The sequence below is a fragment of the Dinoponera quadriceps genome, unplaced genomic scaffold (assembly GCF_001313825.1).
Source record: "Dinoponera quadriceps isolate SergipeBrazil2010 unplaced genomic scaffold, ASM131382v1 scaffold1245, whole genome shotgun sequence".
Classification (NCBI taxonomy): domain Eukaryota; kingdom Metazoa; phylum Arthropoda; class Insecta; order Hymenoptera; family Formicidae; genus Dinoponera; species Dinoponera quadriceps.
This window is the reverse complement of record NW_014555320.1, coordinates 195,107-212,748: the sequence shown is the minus strand read 5'-3', so window position 1 is coordinate 212,748 and position 17,642 is coordinate 195,107. Positions and strand designations below refer to the sequence as shown.

Below are 17,642 nucleotides of genomic sequence, written 5' to 3'. Positions count from 1 at the left end.
CGGCAGCTTGGATCGGACAATGGCCGACAATGGGATCGCATCCGATTTTTGCATGCCAATTTCGCGCCCGGCATTGTGCCGTAGACAATGCGCCAATAATTACGCTAAACGGCGACCATTCATACGCCCATTCGGCCGGATTCAAACCGGCCTTTCCGTATCCATTATAGTAGCGCGGCGCAAATAATCGCTCCGATGCGCGCCGCGCTTCCACTTTTTCGCGGTGTGTCGCACAGGTGGTGGCGATCATCGATTCGCAGGCCACGATCCGGGCTCGCGAGCACCCCCATCGTCCAGAGAGGAAGAGAGAGAGAGAGAGAAAGGGAAAGTATCTTTTATTATATGTTTTAGGATTATATAAATCCTCCTTAAGTGCATTAGAGAAAAATACAATTTCTTATAGTATAGTTGTAATAAACAAATCAATTAATTAATCGTAACATAAGTAAATTGTTATTTACATAGAGCAAGCTCAGGAATAAAAGTGCGTGTGCATCGTAATTATGAGAAGAAAATAAAGATAGACATTTAGCCAGATCGACCTATATCGGGATTTCAGAGAGAGGGAAAGAGAGAGAGAGAGAGAGAAAGGAAGGGGGAGGAGACACGGTCTCGGCGAGGCTCCAAAAATTTTATCCGCGTATTAATCAGGCGTCACCTTTTCCATTACGTCCCGGACGTAGCCAGCGCCGGGCGATCCTCGCCGGAGAAGCCGAAGGCACAGAGTTACATCCTGGAACGACGTGCAGAGCTCGCTTCGCGCGGCACGGCGTGTCATCCCGCGTGTGCACGCGAGAACGCGCGCGGTTTGGCAAGAGGTGCGCGCGCGGGGGGGAGAAAGTCGGCGCGCCGCGCAAATCGGATTTCCTTTCGTTAAACTTCGTTCGTAACGGCTTTCTTCGTCTCTCTCTTCCTCTCCCTCCCACTTGCCACCTTCCTATCTCTCTGTCTCGAATACTCTCCGGTGGAGCACGCGTCATTCCTCTCTCTTTCTCTCTCACATCACGCGCGCTTTTCTCTCTTCTCTCGCATCTCGTTAGATGTGATGCACCTCGCGGAGGAAGAAAGTCCACAAAGGGAAGTCGGAGTGCATCCAACTTACGGATGTTGGGCGAGAGGGAGAGACGAAAGGCGAGGAGGACGAGGACGAGGGGGAGGAGGTGGAAAGAGAGGAGAGACGAGAAAAAAATCTCTCCTTCGTACCCCCTTCGTAGGTCGCCGTAGAGAGAGAGATAGAAAGAGGGGGCAGAGGTGTGAGCCGTGGTGCAGGGCTAACCGGTCGTTTATTATGCATCGAAATGCCAGCAACGATGCCACGCGAGTGGACAGGACGTTGTAAACGCTCCGCAAAAATGAAGTAACGGCCGGCGCTCTCTGAGTGATTCCGCGTCGCCCCGGGGCACCGCGCGTGTGGTGGGGCCCTCTTCCTCCTTTTCCTACCTCTCTTCGTCTCGCTTCCTTCCTTGCCAGCGAGCGAGCGGCAAGGACGACGCGCGAGAACGCGAAGAGAGAGAGAAGTCCTTTTCTATTCGACCGGAATTAGATATAATAGCCGCGACGCGCTGAATCGTTCATTGTGTTCGTTAAGTCGGTCCTGAGAACCGACATCTCTCTCTCTCGCTCACTCCGCGATCGGAGGTAGACACATGTGGACGGCGATTTTCTTTAATTGTAATCCACCGCGGCGAACTAATAGATCCGATGATATCGTCAGCGAGGTCTCCCGTGAGAGAAAGGATACCAAACGATGTCGAGACTATCCGTCTTCGGATTTATAACGATTCGTATCGATACCGACGCTTTAATCCATTGGTTACCACGTGCCATTATAGTGACTTCCTGCTGAAGGATTTTTCACGAAGCGTCGCAATAATAATAAATCTCATACGTAAAACTTGCTTTCAGATCCAATAGATACCTCGTCGTTGCTAAGCAGCAGTTTGTACACATATGTTTGACGCATCATAAATAGAAATTTTATTAGCTTCATTAGCTATCATTTTTCATAGTAAATCAGATACAATAAGTTGTATAGTAACAAGTAATAATCATCCTTCGTGCTGCTATTGCACAAGAAAAAATATCTGATGGATAACAAGTATGTATTCAGTAGGTATATAGGGTAGGAAAAAATGCTAGAATTAAGAAAACGTAATCCGACCTTTTATTTGTTTTACGACCTTTTATTTGTTAAACGTAAATCACCTTTTATTTGTTTTTCCGGTCTATTTAAGTCAATTCATATTTTTATCAAACTAAGTATATATTTTAATAGCTTGTAGTAAATACTCACTAGAATGCGGTAACATCTTAATGTGTAAACGAATTACTGATTATGAATGTACAATGGTTCTAAATTTAAAAGAATGTTTACTAGAACTGTATGACACTTCTTTCTCAGAAATCTAATGATTTCAAATTTAGATTTTCCTGTCCAGTAAACGTTTTCCAAAAATAAATTCTGATATTATCAATATTATGAATTAATACTTGCCGCAAATGTTTTAATACGTACAAGTAAATGTCTACTTATACGTGAAAAAAATATCATATTGTGTATATATATAGTCAAATATTTCTACTTCTGATAAATGTTTGTCAATAGAAGTAAGAAGTAAGTAATATGGAGTAATCATACTTGAATCAAGTAAATATTACTTGAACGGTAGCATTCTTTTCAGTGTAGTAAATGATATATTTACTTGAATCTAATTTTTTTTATTTAAATAATATATACAATTGCTTCTTTACGAAAAGTTTTAGGAAAATATACATTTTCTTATTTAAAAAATTTTCTTTCGACGTAAAAACACATATACTAATCAATATATATATATATATATGTGTTATTAGCGTCAACGAAATAAATATTTTTCATTTTTAAAAAATTTCCGTCTCTCAGTGCATCTATTACACACGTTCAGCTGAGCTGTAGCCGAAGAGTCAAGTCGGATCCCGTTTTCTTACGAAATCTCGCGAAATCACTCATCGCAGAGCGGAAGACGACGAGGCAGTCTTGAAAAGATGGGATCACGAGAGCTCGCGACTGTCCGCGTTGAACGCCGCACTCCGTGATCGCGGGACCTATTTCCAGCGGTAGTTTAACAGGAGCTAATTTAAATACGTCCACGTCGGTGTGTATCAATGCGCAGAATGCAGTTAATAGCCGTGACGTCCGGAGCGCGTTGTTCCCGACAGCGTGCGCGCGCGGCACGTTTTGTTCGAGGCGCGCGTGTAAATTAAGCAGAAACGATTATTAGACGCGGATCACGGCCGCGTGCATCTGCCTACGGGCGTTCTGCGGAATTCGAATTTATCGGCCATTTGCTTCGTATGGATGTACTTCAACGACGCGCATCACCCTTCCGATAGAGCGTGGCCGCTCTCTTTCTCTCTCTCTCTTTCCCTTTTCCTTCGCAGAAGTGCTCTCTTCCCCACGCGTGAAATTACGTTTAATAGGTGCGGTACTACTTTAATGGCTACACTAACAGAGTATATTTTCCAAGAGCAGCCGGGTTCTCTCTCTTCCTCTCTTGTACTCCTCTCGGCGGGATCCATTTTTCTCTTGTTTCGACGATACGTATCTTTCTTGCTCGCCGGGGCGTATTTTAAGCGTTTCCACTGTGCCTCCGCAGTAAACCGCGCGATCGCGATAATAAAAGCGGGTAGAACGCGCGGGTACGCTTTGTGGAAATTCCCACGAAAATTCGCGCCGCCGTATAAACGAACCGCTAATTGTCCGCGATTAATTTTCCGGAATTACGACGATCTCAAGGATGGGACGCGCCGCTCGAAAGTGAGGCGGAGAAAACGCGGGGTGAAAACGCGAATCGATATCGATGCTCTGTATGTGTGTGTGTGTTTTTAAAGCGCCGAGCACGGCGACTGCGACGACGACGCAGTCCCCTTTGGTGTAACGGACTATTTGCCTCCGGTTTAGTGCATTATTATTAGCATTGTCGCTTTATACCTTCGTGTGACCTTTCGTGATCAGAATCCGGCACGCAGCCTTACTATTACATACTCGTTAAAGAATAAGAACACCTTGATTGGCAGTGACAGATACGCGGACAGTCATTCTAATGGTGCAAGCCGATCCGCGGCGATCTGACGCGAAAGATAATTGCGCATGTGTGTACGTGCGTGAGAACAGGTAGGTGTGTCGATATGAAACGGTAATTACATCGATTGCCAAGTTAAATAATTAGCGCCGGAATGAGCCACGGCCATATTAATTAATCATTGACTCACCATTTCGCGACCAGAGCGACCTTCATCCCGCGAACTTCTGCTGACGTCACATCCCTGCGTGCTAGTCTGAAACGCGAGGAAATTTGCATTAAACGATGAGATGTCGAATTCGCGGGAGAGGAGACAGGGAGAGGCGGAATAAATTCGCGCCTGATCTTTTATCGAGCGATTTAATCATGCGGGAAAATAAATATAACGCGCGAGAACCTACAAAGAGACAAAAGAGAGCGAGGTTTTCGTCTCCCTCGACAAGTGCGCGCGCGCACTTGAATTTATGGCCTCGTTCGTTAAAATATTTATACTCGTTTCTCGGTTAAAAACGTATGTACGCGCATTTTAGCGAGAGCTGGAACGCACGTTCGCGCTCATTAAAGATACATGTGTGCATGTATGCGCGACTTTTCATTTAACGCGACCCAAATCTCGATTAAGAATCTTCTATCTCCTCTAAATTTAAAATGCCCCGTCTCGCGCTCTTCGCACACAAGAAAAAACGATCTTACATGAACGGAGATGGACTTTGGCGCAATTTTTCGTATAACAGATTTCTCGAGAAATTACAGATACGCGATGAGGAAAAAATCATCTCATGGATTGTCGCGTTTCCGTCACTATGAATAGACGCAGAAATTCATCGCGCAATAGCCACACCGGGATTTTTAATTCGGCATCGAAGTTATTATGGAGAAAAATAATTTGCTGGCACAGCAAATTTTACGCTGTCGCTGCAAAATCTGTCAGTTATTATGTGGACGGTAAAATGATTTACTGGAAATACTAATTGCCATTCGCTGAATTATTTTGCTGAATCTACAAATTGTTTTGTCGCAAAAATTAATTAGTAAATGCAGGAAAACATTAATGAGATTTGTTACTCATTATTTATGCTTTCTTCATTTACTTGGTTCTAAACTACAAATCCCATAATAATATAAAGACGAATACAAATCTTAGAATTGTACTAAAGATACCCAAATAATACGTATGTACGTCTTATCGTCTAAAATACATCTTTACAACATCTTAAGACGTCTTGATGTTATCCGAGTTAAACTGATACTCTCTAATTGCACAGTATTTAATTGCATTCTTCAAAATTAGTTATATTAACAGCTTCGATATTTAGAATCTTTGAATAGACTTCGAAATTTCGAATAATTCGAATCTTCGAACTTCGTTGTCAGATGTCGAAGTTTCGAAACTTCCAATATGTCGAACAGTACTAATTTCTACTAATTACGAATAATTTGCAAATTTGTCTATTCAACTAAATTTTATTGTTGTCACAACGAATATACATAGTAACAACGGTGATTTCGCTATAGAAAAATGATTTTTCTCCGTGTACAGGAAAATAACACTGGATTCGCGTGTAAACGTACAATGTATCTCAAAACTTGACTCACTCACTCTCTCTCTCTCTCTCTCTCTCTTGCTCGCAATTTGTAGCCACCACTACTCGCAACGGCGCGTTCCATTGTGCGCGCGATCGAGAACGCCCCGATCACGTCTGCGTTCGCTGCGTTCTTGCGAAAGCTACCGCGGCTAATTACCTCTTCGCCGTCGGTATAAAAACGATATTAATTTTCCGCGATTTATCGGTCAACGAGTCGACGTCGTTGTTGCGTCTCGTGAGCGGCCATCGCTTGCTCGTCGTCGTCGTCGTCATCACTGGTGGAGTCGAAGAGGAGAGGAAAAATCCGACGCCGACGTATCTAACCGTACCGGCGTATCGGCGATTTAGCCGGCCGTCACTCGATGAGCGCATTCTATAATTAGTATCGGAGCGCGGGGGAATTTTTATTTTCGTTTAAACTTGAACGTCCTTGCTGCTGCTGCTACGACGAACGTCGACGTTGTCGCCGTCGTCGCGTATTCGCGCGTACTTCGCCTTCCTTCTCTTCTCCTCTCCTCTCTCTCTCTCTCTGCGGCGTCCTGCGATAGAACTCCCTCCCAGCGTTATTCCGTCCGCCACCTTGACGCTCGATTCGGGGACGATTCGAGAATAATTATTAACGTCGGACTTATTTTTTCGCCTAGCGTCGTCCTTGTCGCGCGCGCCCACCACGCAGCATCCGCGAGCACTAATTCTTCGACAGCGGACAGTTAAAAAAGCGGGGATTATAAATAAATTTACGACCTGGCGCCGTAAGATGCAGGCGCTGCGCGCCTGACACCTGGCGTCTTCCATTTGAATTTTTCGCCTCGACAGGGGGAAGAAGGGTTCGTAAAATATGTTAATATGGAAAATATGTTAATGAGACAATGACAAATATCGAACTTTCGTACGTGGAAAAAAAGCTGTTTAACGAAACAAAAATAATGTATAATTAACTAGTTAAGTGTGTTTGACGACTATATCCGTCATGGAGATGTGGCAGAATCTTGTGTCATGACGACTATATCCGTCATGCGTAAAATTTTGTTACAATTTGATATTTAAATTGTAATTCTGGCAAAAACTAAATTATATTCGTAAATTTTAATATGGGTAAAATGTTTAGAGGTCAAGACGAAATGAAACAAACAAATGAAAATTATAAATAATTTGAGTTGGATTTATAACTTCCTGAGAGCTAACTCGCTTGATTATCGCCACACACACTGGTGGGCGCTTTGCAAAGAGATCGCCACAGTTAACTGGTTAATTATACGAATAATTCATTTATATATTCAGATTCATGTTCGTTTAGTATTTGTTTTAACAATATTGCTATTGAATCGAAAAAATTTATTCCGAATATCGGGTGCCGTTGTTAGATCACTTTTTTCCGTGAGATAGAGGGGGGGGGGGGATAAGAATCTGTAGGAAGGATAACAATATGTAAATAAATAAATATATATATATATATTTATATAATTACTTATATGTTACGTCCTGGAAAAGGATGTACGCAACAAACATCATTTACTCGCGCACTCGCGAGTCCTAAACGTACTGGTAGGTCTGCAGATCAGGTCAAGGTCCGGAGAGACCCATTTACTCCGATCACAGAACATACGTTAGGTGGTCCTTTATTTAGGTCAAACAACTTAATCTCTTTACTTGGGATAGGACCATATGAGCGTGTTGAGATGGGGATTCAGATTTAAGTAATTGAAAGGAAATGAATGAATAATTTTAACAACTTGGTTAAATTTAGGGGATTTTGAATAAAACAGTTTATTAATTATACTAATAACATAATTTGGTTCTCATATGGATTAATAATAGTGGTAAATTGATAAGAAAAGACATTGTAAAGGATACAATATTTAAAAGATGAAAGGGTTAGCTAAAGTTAAACAATGAGATATATGGGTTAACATTAAACAAATTTTTATAAATCAGCATTATTGGAATAATGCAAATACAAAATGAAGATTAAAATAAATAAAAGTAATTCGTGTAACTTAATTTAGTGCAATCGGATTTAACGTAACAAGAATGTTTAACGTAACGGTATGGCGAGGAAAACATCATTATATAATACAAGGAAAATAATAATTACGCAGTGTATATGTGTGTTTTGAGGAGTGAAATGGGATTGGATTGAAATGATTAAAAGTCATGTTTAAATATGAAATAGAAACTTATGATTTAGATGAATCAACTGTGATGAATAGTACGTGGGTTCGTTGATCGTGGTGTACCGGATTTATGGGATCCCGGAATACCGAGAGAAATAGTTCAGAGTATAGTTATATTCAGAGAATAGTTAAGAGATCCCGACTTGCACAACGAGTTGTTCGGCAGCAGAAGGCGAAGTCGTGGCGGAAGCCGTAATGGCATGAACAAAGCAAAAGATGTTGAAAACGATAATACACGACAGTAGTCAAACGGGCAAAGTGTAAGAGTGAGAGTGTGATCTCGAAAACACAAGTGATAGGCGTGACGTAGCAACGCGACAGAAATCGAAAAAAAATGAGGTGGTAAAAAGGCGAGAGGGGCTTATATAGGGAAGACTTTTGGGGGTGGCGGATGGCGTGCGCCAATGAGAGGAGTTTTCGTGGAAACTGAAAACAGATATGGTGGATTAAGAAACGGATGAAATCACGGACGCGTTGAGAAACTCATGACCTAATTAATGGCGTATAATCACATTTTCATGATAACTCTTGTCCAAATAACGCCTATCTCCTGATAATTAAAAGAATTTGTTAATCCCATTGTACCCAGAATGTAATGAAACTATGCGCTTTACGTACAGGAAGGGATTACAGATATGTTGGGAAACCCACGACGCGTTTAATCGGCGAATCATCGTGATTTTATCCCCTTCATGATAACGCTTGCCCAACGTCCGTCTGTTTCCCAATTATACATATATATATAAAAAAAAGGAATCCGTACTTCCCGAAGTACCCAGGACGTAACATATATATTTACATAATTTATATTTATTCATAAATAATAGTGCAACGCGAACGCGAGAAGTAGGTTGGAAAAAAAGCGATAACGGTGCGCGCATCGATTACTTCGCCACGTTTGTTTCAAAGTTGGACAGTAGCGGAACATTAATAAAAACTCGCAATGTAACTGCCATTAGATCATAAAGGAGAGAATTCCGCTGAAAATAAATCTCGTATCAAGGTTTCTTCATACCGTATGAATTCGCTCCGGCTTAAACTGTCGGAGGATAAATTTTTCTCCCCGCATCATAGTCGAGCAGGCGAGCGAGGGCGGGAGGGAAAGGAAGAAGGAAAAACGGACGAGAGAGGAAGGAGAAACGGCGGACAATAACCTGGGCGCAGTGTATTACCGAGTCTGCTTAAGTTAATTGGAAGTAAAATGAGAGAAAGGTCCGAGAAATCACAGATTCTTCTTATGTCGCGTCCTTCGTTCTTTCCTTCTTTCACCGTCCTGTCTCGAACTCCCTTTTTCCTCCCCGCTCCGACCGCTCCACCTCTCGCCTCGTCGGCGTTCTCTCACTTATTTGCGCTTCTCTGTGTTTGTTTAATCAGACACGAGACTCAGTCTTCATTACCCGCGCTAATTTATCTGGGTTGTCGTCTGGCTCTTCTTCTGGCCTCCGCGCGTCTCGACGTTTTCGACCCTCGTGCGATACATACGCGAAAGACAACCGTAACGCAACGAAGAATCCGCCCACCTTAATTTGCGCGGGTGGACGCGAGCGGTCGCCCTTTTCACATAATTGCGCGCACAGTAAACGGACGTGACCGTACACTGTCCTTTAATTAAAAAAATAATCTACAATCCTCCTCTAAGAAAGGTATGAAAAGTCCATACCCAAAATTATCGAAATTATTGTCGTCGCTTTATACACGCACTTATATTGTTCTGGTTAAAGAAAAGCCATGTCTTTCAAAAACGTGACGTACGGAAGCACATTAAGACTGAGTTAATGTCAAATCATGCTTCAGTACATTACAATTTCCGCAAGTACGGACTCATCGAGCTTTACGATCCTCACACAACATGCGCACGACATACCGCGTGCATCTTTTATTTTCATGCGTTACGTAAGATAATATCACGCGATATCCTCGCGGGAGAAGGACAGCCTCCCTTGAAAGAATGGAGTCGAGTCGAAGTCCGGCGCAGGATATATTGGTATGAAAAAGAACAGGGTCTCTGCGAAGGAAATTAACTCGATAACCCAAGGAATCGAAGAACGAGGTTCGGTGACGCGCGTCTTTCCCGCGCTACGTGAGGGACGAAGGAAGTTCGCGGAGAGAGTAGTAGGAGCGGTGTCGAATTGGGGACTCCTGGATATCGTCGGCAATATTCGTTAAGTCCTGCTAAGACCCTGTATGCGGTGTAGTCCGTTCATTCGGATTGCCAAGTCTCTATTTCCTCGCCCCCCCCCCCTCCCGCACCCTTCGCGCCGGTCCTTCTTATCCGTCGAACGAGGACCTACCTCGTGGAGGTGGCGCGATCGTTTCTTTCTCCACTGTCTTCCTCACCCTCGCGAGCCAGGATGCCTCCTCCTCGGCGGAGGATCAGCGCGTCAATGGGGTGTTTGTTTAATTTGCGGATTCGTCAGCTTGCGTCTCCAGCGCCGAGCAGACCATTCAGTGTGACTCAACTTCTGCTCGAGGAAGTTCGAACATTCATATTTGCCTTCCTTCCGGTTAACGTATTCTTTAGTTTCTCATCACGACGTGAAGTGCACGTATAAGTGAGATTCAACTTGGAAATTATACGATTGCGATATTAAGCCATGAACTGGGCGTATTAAGTAATTTCAAAATAATGATATAATGATTTCGTGTAACCGGCGCGCTTACGTGCGCCAGTTATTCGGAACAAGAGATATAAAATGAATTGAAGCCCCGGCAATGTGACGTTTAATTCCGCGAGAGTTCACAATGTGTCCCATGTATAAGAATGAGGCGGTAAAATTAATGTCGACTATTATAAGGCGCGCGGCATTATGAAGCGAGTCAAGTCATGGCGATTACGAGCAGACGGTTAACGTAATTTCCGTCGATTTCCATGCACATAAATAAAGCATACGAAATCAGATTTCCAAGCGACGGAGATCCTTCAGTTATACGAGGGAATTACGTAAGTGGTGGCCTATATCCCGCCGGCGAAGTCGAAGAACCTTCGCGAATTCGTTTCATTAAGCTCCCGCTCGTAAATGAGCGGGGAAGATATTTCAGGAATCTAGAACGAACGCCGGCGTTTCTCGAAATTCCGCGGCGACTGTTGAATGAGACATTTCCCGCAAATTTCGGTCGCGTCGCATTTTTATAGGGGGGAGAAAATTAACGCTCGAACGCGATTCTTTGCAGAATACACGGGATCCGCCGGGAAGAACTTTCTATTCTTCTGACTTCCGCAAAACAATCTGCAGGATCGCGAGAAGAACTTGAAACGAAATTTAGAACTACGCCCGGCATCGCGACCGACGAAAGGTATCTTTCATCGGTGACTTTGAGGGGGGGTAAGAGAGAGAACAGGACGAAAGCTACAGACCCTAGTTCTCGCAAGATCACATCTCCCGTTATTTAAATTCATCATCCATCCGTCCGACCGCCGTTGGGACTCGTTGGATTAATTCTCAGCCCGTCCAGATCTCTCTCGCATTTTATCTCTCTCTCTCCCTCCCTCCCTCTCGCACGCTCTCTCATTGAGCTCTCGGGGTAATGGGGGTCGTTATTGCAGCGCAATGTAACGGCTCTAAAGGTCATTGTTCAACCGTTTTTGGGGTTCGAGCAATGGCCAGTTCCGCCAGGCATGAGAACGGGCTGAAACAAAAGCTGACAAACCTGTTGGAAACAATCGGGCGCAGCTCACCCTAGCTCGGGCCAGCTTATGGCGCACGGAGGGGGATGAACAGTTGGGTGACTTTTTTTGGCCTCTAAGAGGAACAGCCATTGTGTGACATTGGCAACATGTGTGCCTCCGTGTCGTCACGACGAGATCGGCTGATCATTGCTTCATCGTGATTTAGGAGCGCGCTCGCGTGTCCGTTATTGAAGGAGAACTCGTTGAGATTAACGAGATCCGATTGCATGGCGACATTCGAGCTCGTATTGACGCTCGTGTTAAATAAGATCCGTGCAAAATTAACGTTTTCAGGAAAAGTATTTGGTGCGAGACACTAGCATGTTTGCACGAGAAATTTATTCTCCAAAGTGCAATCAGATTTCACTAGCTTAAATCAGTGAAGTTAGATAATGAGACAAAAGAGCTAAGTGAAAGTGTTGCCACTAAAAATTAGTGAATACACAGAGAAAATTAGTCTTAAATCGAGAATAGATATTCTCGTATAAAAGGAAGAATATTATAATCTTCTTAAAAGATTTTTTTGTCTCGGTGTGTTTGAATTTATATTAATGCAAGTATTATTTAAACTCAACTCAAGACTAGCAATCCTGTAAGAATATTATAATATTCTTGTTTATCTATGAGAAAAGTTATTTTTGATTAAAGATTATTTCTTTTCTGTGTACTCACTGATTATTAGCACACGGAGAAAACATTGTAGTAAAAATTACCATGAAAATTTTGTAATGTTGTACCATACCGGGATTATAACTGAAATTATGATGTGTGTTCCATTCTTTAGTGACATATTTCATTGTATACATTATTAAAAATTACAGCATACATTATAATTTCAGTCATAATTCCGGTATGTTTCAACGTTGCAAAATTTTGTGGTAATCTTTACTATAATATTTTTTCCGTATACGAATACTGTTTCGCAGACTCAATTAATGACATTTTCACTGATTCAACTTAAGGAAATACGAATGTGCTGTTTTTCGATCCTATCGAAGCGACAGCTATCGTTCGGAGAGGAAAGAAAACGGTAGTAAGTAACGGTTTTACGTAACGTAACGTCAAACTCGTAGCCACTTCTCCTCGGGAAGGCTACGACGATCTGTCATTCCCAAAAGAGAAACCGCTTAATCAATAGCGTCTCCCCGCCAGATCAGTCGCGCGGAAATCGATTAGCGGAAGGCGACGGACCATCTCCGGCTCTACGCTGGTAAGTGTATGACAGCGCCACGGCTACAACGGTGCGGCATATTGCGGGATCTTAGTTAATTTCCTTCACGGTCATCCTTCTCTGCCACCTTCCATCGCGGTCACTCTTCGTCTCTGGACCCTTTCGCCGGAGACGGTTCCCGCACGTCAGAACCCTTTCTTTCGCCGAGGAAAGCGAAGAACAGAGACAGTGACAGGGATAAGAGAGAGAGAGAGAGAGAAGAGAGAGAAAACGTGTAAAACCATAACCGAGCACAGAGGGGCGCGAGGGACGAAGTGACGACGCGGTCGTCGAGAGAAGCGCGCCGATATAAATAGTATAAAAATCTCTTTCCCTAAAACACCTCACTTTGACACACCGTGGCGTTTTCTAATCATCGCGATACGCGAGCACACATACTAGTCGCGCATCCAATCCGTCTAATCCGTTAAGAAACGTAAGTGCGCTTCTCTCTTCTCTCTCCCTCTTCCTCTTTTCCCCCTATCTCTATTCCCGTCTCTCATCCTCGCCCAGCCCTAACATCCTTCGCTTCCCTCGGTTAGCCTCATACCGGTCCTCACGGCTTTTCCTCTCGCAGTGGGAGTTCGGCGGGAGTGTGAGGCCGTGGCTAAGGCGACCATGAAGGAATAGAGGAACGGCGGAAGGTGGATGGTCGAGGGTAGGTCCGAGCGGGGGGCAGGGAGGGAGAGAGAAAGAGAGAGAGAGAGCAGGGTTGGTCAGTGCTCCTTACTTAGAGGGTGGCGAGTCTGTTCTTAATTAACGCTCGCCTCTTTTGCTGCACACCCCCTCGCCACGATGCTGCCGTAATGAGGCTCCTCGGGAGCGGGCGCGTGTGTGCGCGCGAGCGTGTACGTATTGGGCCGCGCGGCCGACGGTGTGGGTGACCTAGATGAGACGCGCCCCCGTCTAGCTAATTCTTTTCTTCCGCGCTGACCACTAAAGTAAGTAGATGGCCACGTACGAGGAGCAGCGGCTGTGTGCGTGCGACATACGCGAGCGAGCGTGCGAGAAAAGCTCACGTACGTGCCTTACGTACGTGGGTGTATGCGTGTATATATAGATATACGAGCGAGTGGTGCGAGCGTGTGGCCATATTCCGTTGCCGTGGTACCACGGCCGAGAAAGAGAGAGAGAGACTCTCGGCCTGCGAGAGTTACGCGGACGTAACTGCGGGTCTTAACCCCGCCGCGTACACCGCCACATCGCTGCTGCTACCGCTGCTGCTACTGCTGTCGCCGCGCACCACAACGATCGTCGCCCGGCACTTTTGCGATACGTACCTCGCGAATTAGCCGCGGCGCCGGCGCGCTGCCGAGCCATAATTACTTCGGCGAAAATATTTCGCTCCGCGCGTTATAGCGTTATAGCTAATGAGTACAGTAATAGCCGCGGCGCTCGATCGGCGAACGCGCGGAGCGATGTGAGGAAGAAAAAGAGGGTGGGAAGGGTCGTCGGAGGGAAATTGACGCGAATATTACGGAGTAGTGTTTAATGGGAGGAAACGCGCGAGAAATTCTCACGTGACTCGATTCGCGCATTGGCTCTCGCGACGACTTCCGAGAGGGAGGGTGGTGTCGTCGTCGCGAGGAAGAAAGAGCTCCCGCGTAATCCCTAACCGTGAAACTTCGTCGTCGGTTTCGCACGGCGAACGACCGGCCGGCTGGCGTCCGAAGCGTAGGGAAAAGACGTGTGTCCGTACGGATCGACTGGCCCATTCTTCAGGCACATCCTGGGCCGGCCCCTTCCACCGGCCACCCCTTCCCCCGGGCCGCGACGTCTTACTTGTAGCGGAGCGCCGCGTGGATAACAGCAATTAAGCCTTCCCGTTAATAGAGACGATTGTGATTAATTATCGGATTTAATGACCGGCTACTTGTACTTGTAAATATAGACGGCGACGGGACGCGCATGTTGGTTACACCGTAAAAATTAGAGACCATGAATCCTCGGAGTCCAATTCCGTCCTTCCCGCCCGCTGCCTTCCTCTCTCCCCCCAAGCCGCCTTCGTCAGTCCATCGCCACGGCCTCTTCTTCGTCCTCCGTGTGTCACCGGCTCGTGTGTACCGCCTTGTGCGCTCGCCAGAGAGAAACGGCCCTGTCACAGTCCGCTGGTCTTTTAACCGGCAATCAAGCAGGGCTGTGGGACCGACCGGCTCCGGTATTGTAACGAAACGCGAGTCTCGCCGGCGCGCCGATCGGTTATCCGTAGATCGGTATACGCGTTTTTGAGATTTCCGACCGCGCGTGTTTTATGCGTGCTGAGTTTGTTCCCCCTTTCGTGCGCGGCTCTCAAGGTGCGCGTGCATCTCCGACGGAGCGGCCGAATCGACGGTATACACTGATAGAAAATTATAGTTATCTTCGGCGCCAAGCGTACCCTTTTTTTTAGTTTAATTACAAAAATAGTCGGGAGACCGGTTTTTCTAGTAAGTGTTAGTGTTTAGTGTCAGTGATAATGACCTTATATGTTGCTATTACACAGCAAAAATAGTTTTAGATCGATGATAGATATTATCATACATAAGCGAGAACATTATAATATTCTTCGAAGATTTTTTAAATCTTGAATCGAGTGCAAGTAATACATGCAGCAATATAAATTCAATAAAAACAAGAGTAAAAATCTTCTAAGAAGATATTATAATATTCTTGCTTACATATGAGAATATTTATTTTTTATTTAAAAATAATTTTTTTTCTTTGTACTATAAAATATGTTTGGTGCCAAAAATAACAAACACTATAATTTTGTATCAGTGTACTTTAACTATGGAATACTAAGCCTTGGTCCCGCAACTTTGCTTTAAGACATAGGCAGCAAATTGACAAACTACGATCGATTATTTTTCTCATGAATGACTGCAATTGGTCAATTTGTTTAGTGCTTTCGTCTTACAATAAGGTTATGAACATCATGGCTACGCCTCGAAAACGTAGATATTTTCCACGAATCCCCTCTGCTCTTCTGTTTCTCACTCTAATTTCCAATTCGCTTCATATTTGGAAAATATATATATATATAGTCACATTAAAAAGTTAGAATTTTTTTCTAATTTTAATCATTATACAGAAAAATGCTAGAATCGAGTAAACATAATTATCTGTTTTTCGGCCTTCCAAATCAAGTAATATTTTTATCAAATTAAATAAATTTTGATAATTTATAATAGCAAATACTTACATTAACGCAGTAATATCTTTATTTATAAATAATGACTAAGTGTAAGGAAATTGTTCTAAACTTAAGAGTTTTTATTAGAATTATATAATCCTTTTTTTCATTGAAGAATCTTGATGTTTTAAATTTTAACTTTCTGCCTAGTAAATATTTTCTGAAATTAAAATTCTGATATTCTTAATATAAATTTAATATTTGTCGAAATTATTTTGACACATGCAAGTAAATGTCTAATTATACGAAGGAAATGTTACTTGTATATAGTTAATTTCTACTTCTTTGAAATATTTATCAAGGAATATTGGAATAACTATTTCACTAGAATCAAGTGAATATTACTTTGACGTGGTGCTTTTTCTTTCAGTGTACACATCTCCAAGACGTAAAGTTAGGAGCGCATCCAGGGCTCCTAACAAAGAGTTAATGCTCTAGGGTTAAAGGGTTTTTAAAGGGTCGAACGATCGAATATCACGGGACTTTTGGCGGGAATTAAATTTCCGAGACGAGAATAATACAACACCCGCCTTAAGAGTCTCATTAAGGACACGGACTTTACCAACGGTTGACGTGCGATCGATTTCGACGCGAACGCGCGTGTAACCGCGTGATACTCGTTGCAATGTAAATTTTGCCGGCGTGAAATATAATAACTGAGATAAACAGAGTCATAATTCTTCGGTAATACGCATCGCGCAACATGCACGTATCGCATTGTGCACGCCACGAGATGCCGGCGTGGGAGTGCATGAGCTCACGTGCTGAAATTAACTCCGGCCCCGCTGCTTTTAAAAATAATTGGTAATTATCGGCATTATTAATAGTTTCGCCTGGCTCCGCGCCGGCAGCGTGTGCATACACGCCGGCGTATGCGCGACGTTAGAACCATTTCCTCGTTTCAATTGCAATATTAATGCCGTTACGTCTGATGTTTGCCTGCCGCGAGCAAGCGAATTACACGGCCGATTCTCGAAATTATGCATCTCACATATTTGCCGTGTATCCCTTTGAATAATTTTGCGGATTCTCCGAACAGTCTTTTCCTCTCTGAGAAATGAATATCTGATTACGATAGCATCCGGTGAAACTTCGAATCGCGCAATTTTCTTCTCGTGCGTCAAGTGACGCGATCGTGCGAATCGCCCGAAATTACCAAGTCGCGCGGAAACGTCGGCGGTTATCTGCGAAAATAAAGCGCGTTCGCAAATCTACTTGAGCGTTTACAAATTGCGTGCATCGGAAATGTCCGTGTATACCGGGCCGTGCACATACGCCAACACACGCGCGCATACACGCACACGCTGGTACACACAAACGCGCACGTATGCGAGCCTCTTTGCGCCCATTGTAACGGGGGCAATGATTTATCGTCGCGCAACAATGTGCGTAGAAGTTTCCACGGAGAGAAACGAACGAACCAACGAACGGTTGTTAACGACTCCGCGTTCGAATACCGTTCGACTTCGTCGAAGCGCGCCGCGCTTTTTTCCTCAGGCTAGAAGGCGATTCGTTCATCGAAGTATCGATTGGTTCGTATAATAATTACCTCTCCTGCATTAGGGGCGGCTACCCCCTCCGCCGAACGAGCCCCGCTGTCTTCTATTAGACTAGACTCCTAGCCACGAACGAGGGGGAAAAGGGGGTGGTGGCCGGGTAAGGGGGATGAGAGGGCATCGTAAGCGGCAGCTGCTCCATTCGTCCGATCCTGCGGGGCTGGCCGCGCGCGCGCGTGTTAATTAATTATTTATCCGCGTCGCGAATAAATATTT

At 44.3% G+C, this 17,642-nt stretch overlaps 1 protein-coding gene across 2 annotated transcripts in view; it reads right to left on the bottom strand.

The window, feature by feature from the left end:
* The window catches only part of LOC106743815 (zinc finger homeobox protein 3-like), a 406,062-nt gene that overhangs the window by 378,461 nt on the left and 9,959 nt on the right, over positions 1-17,642 (bottom strand). For both annotated transcript variants that reach the window (XM_014618018.1, XM_014618017.1), the window contains one exon: positions 4,252-4,317. The gene's annotated coding sequence lies outside the window, so the exon portion shown is untranslated. The remainder of the gene's footprint in view (positions 1-4,251; positions 4,318-17,642) is intronic.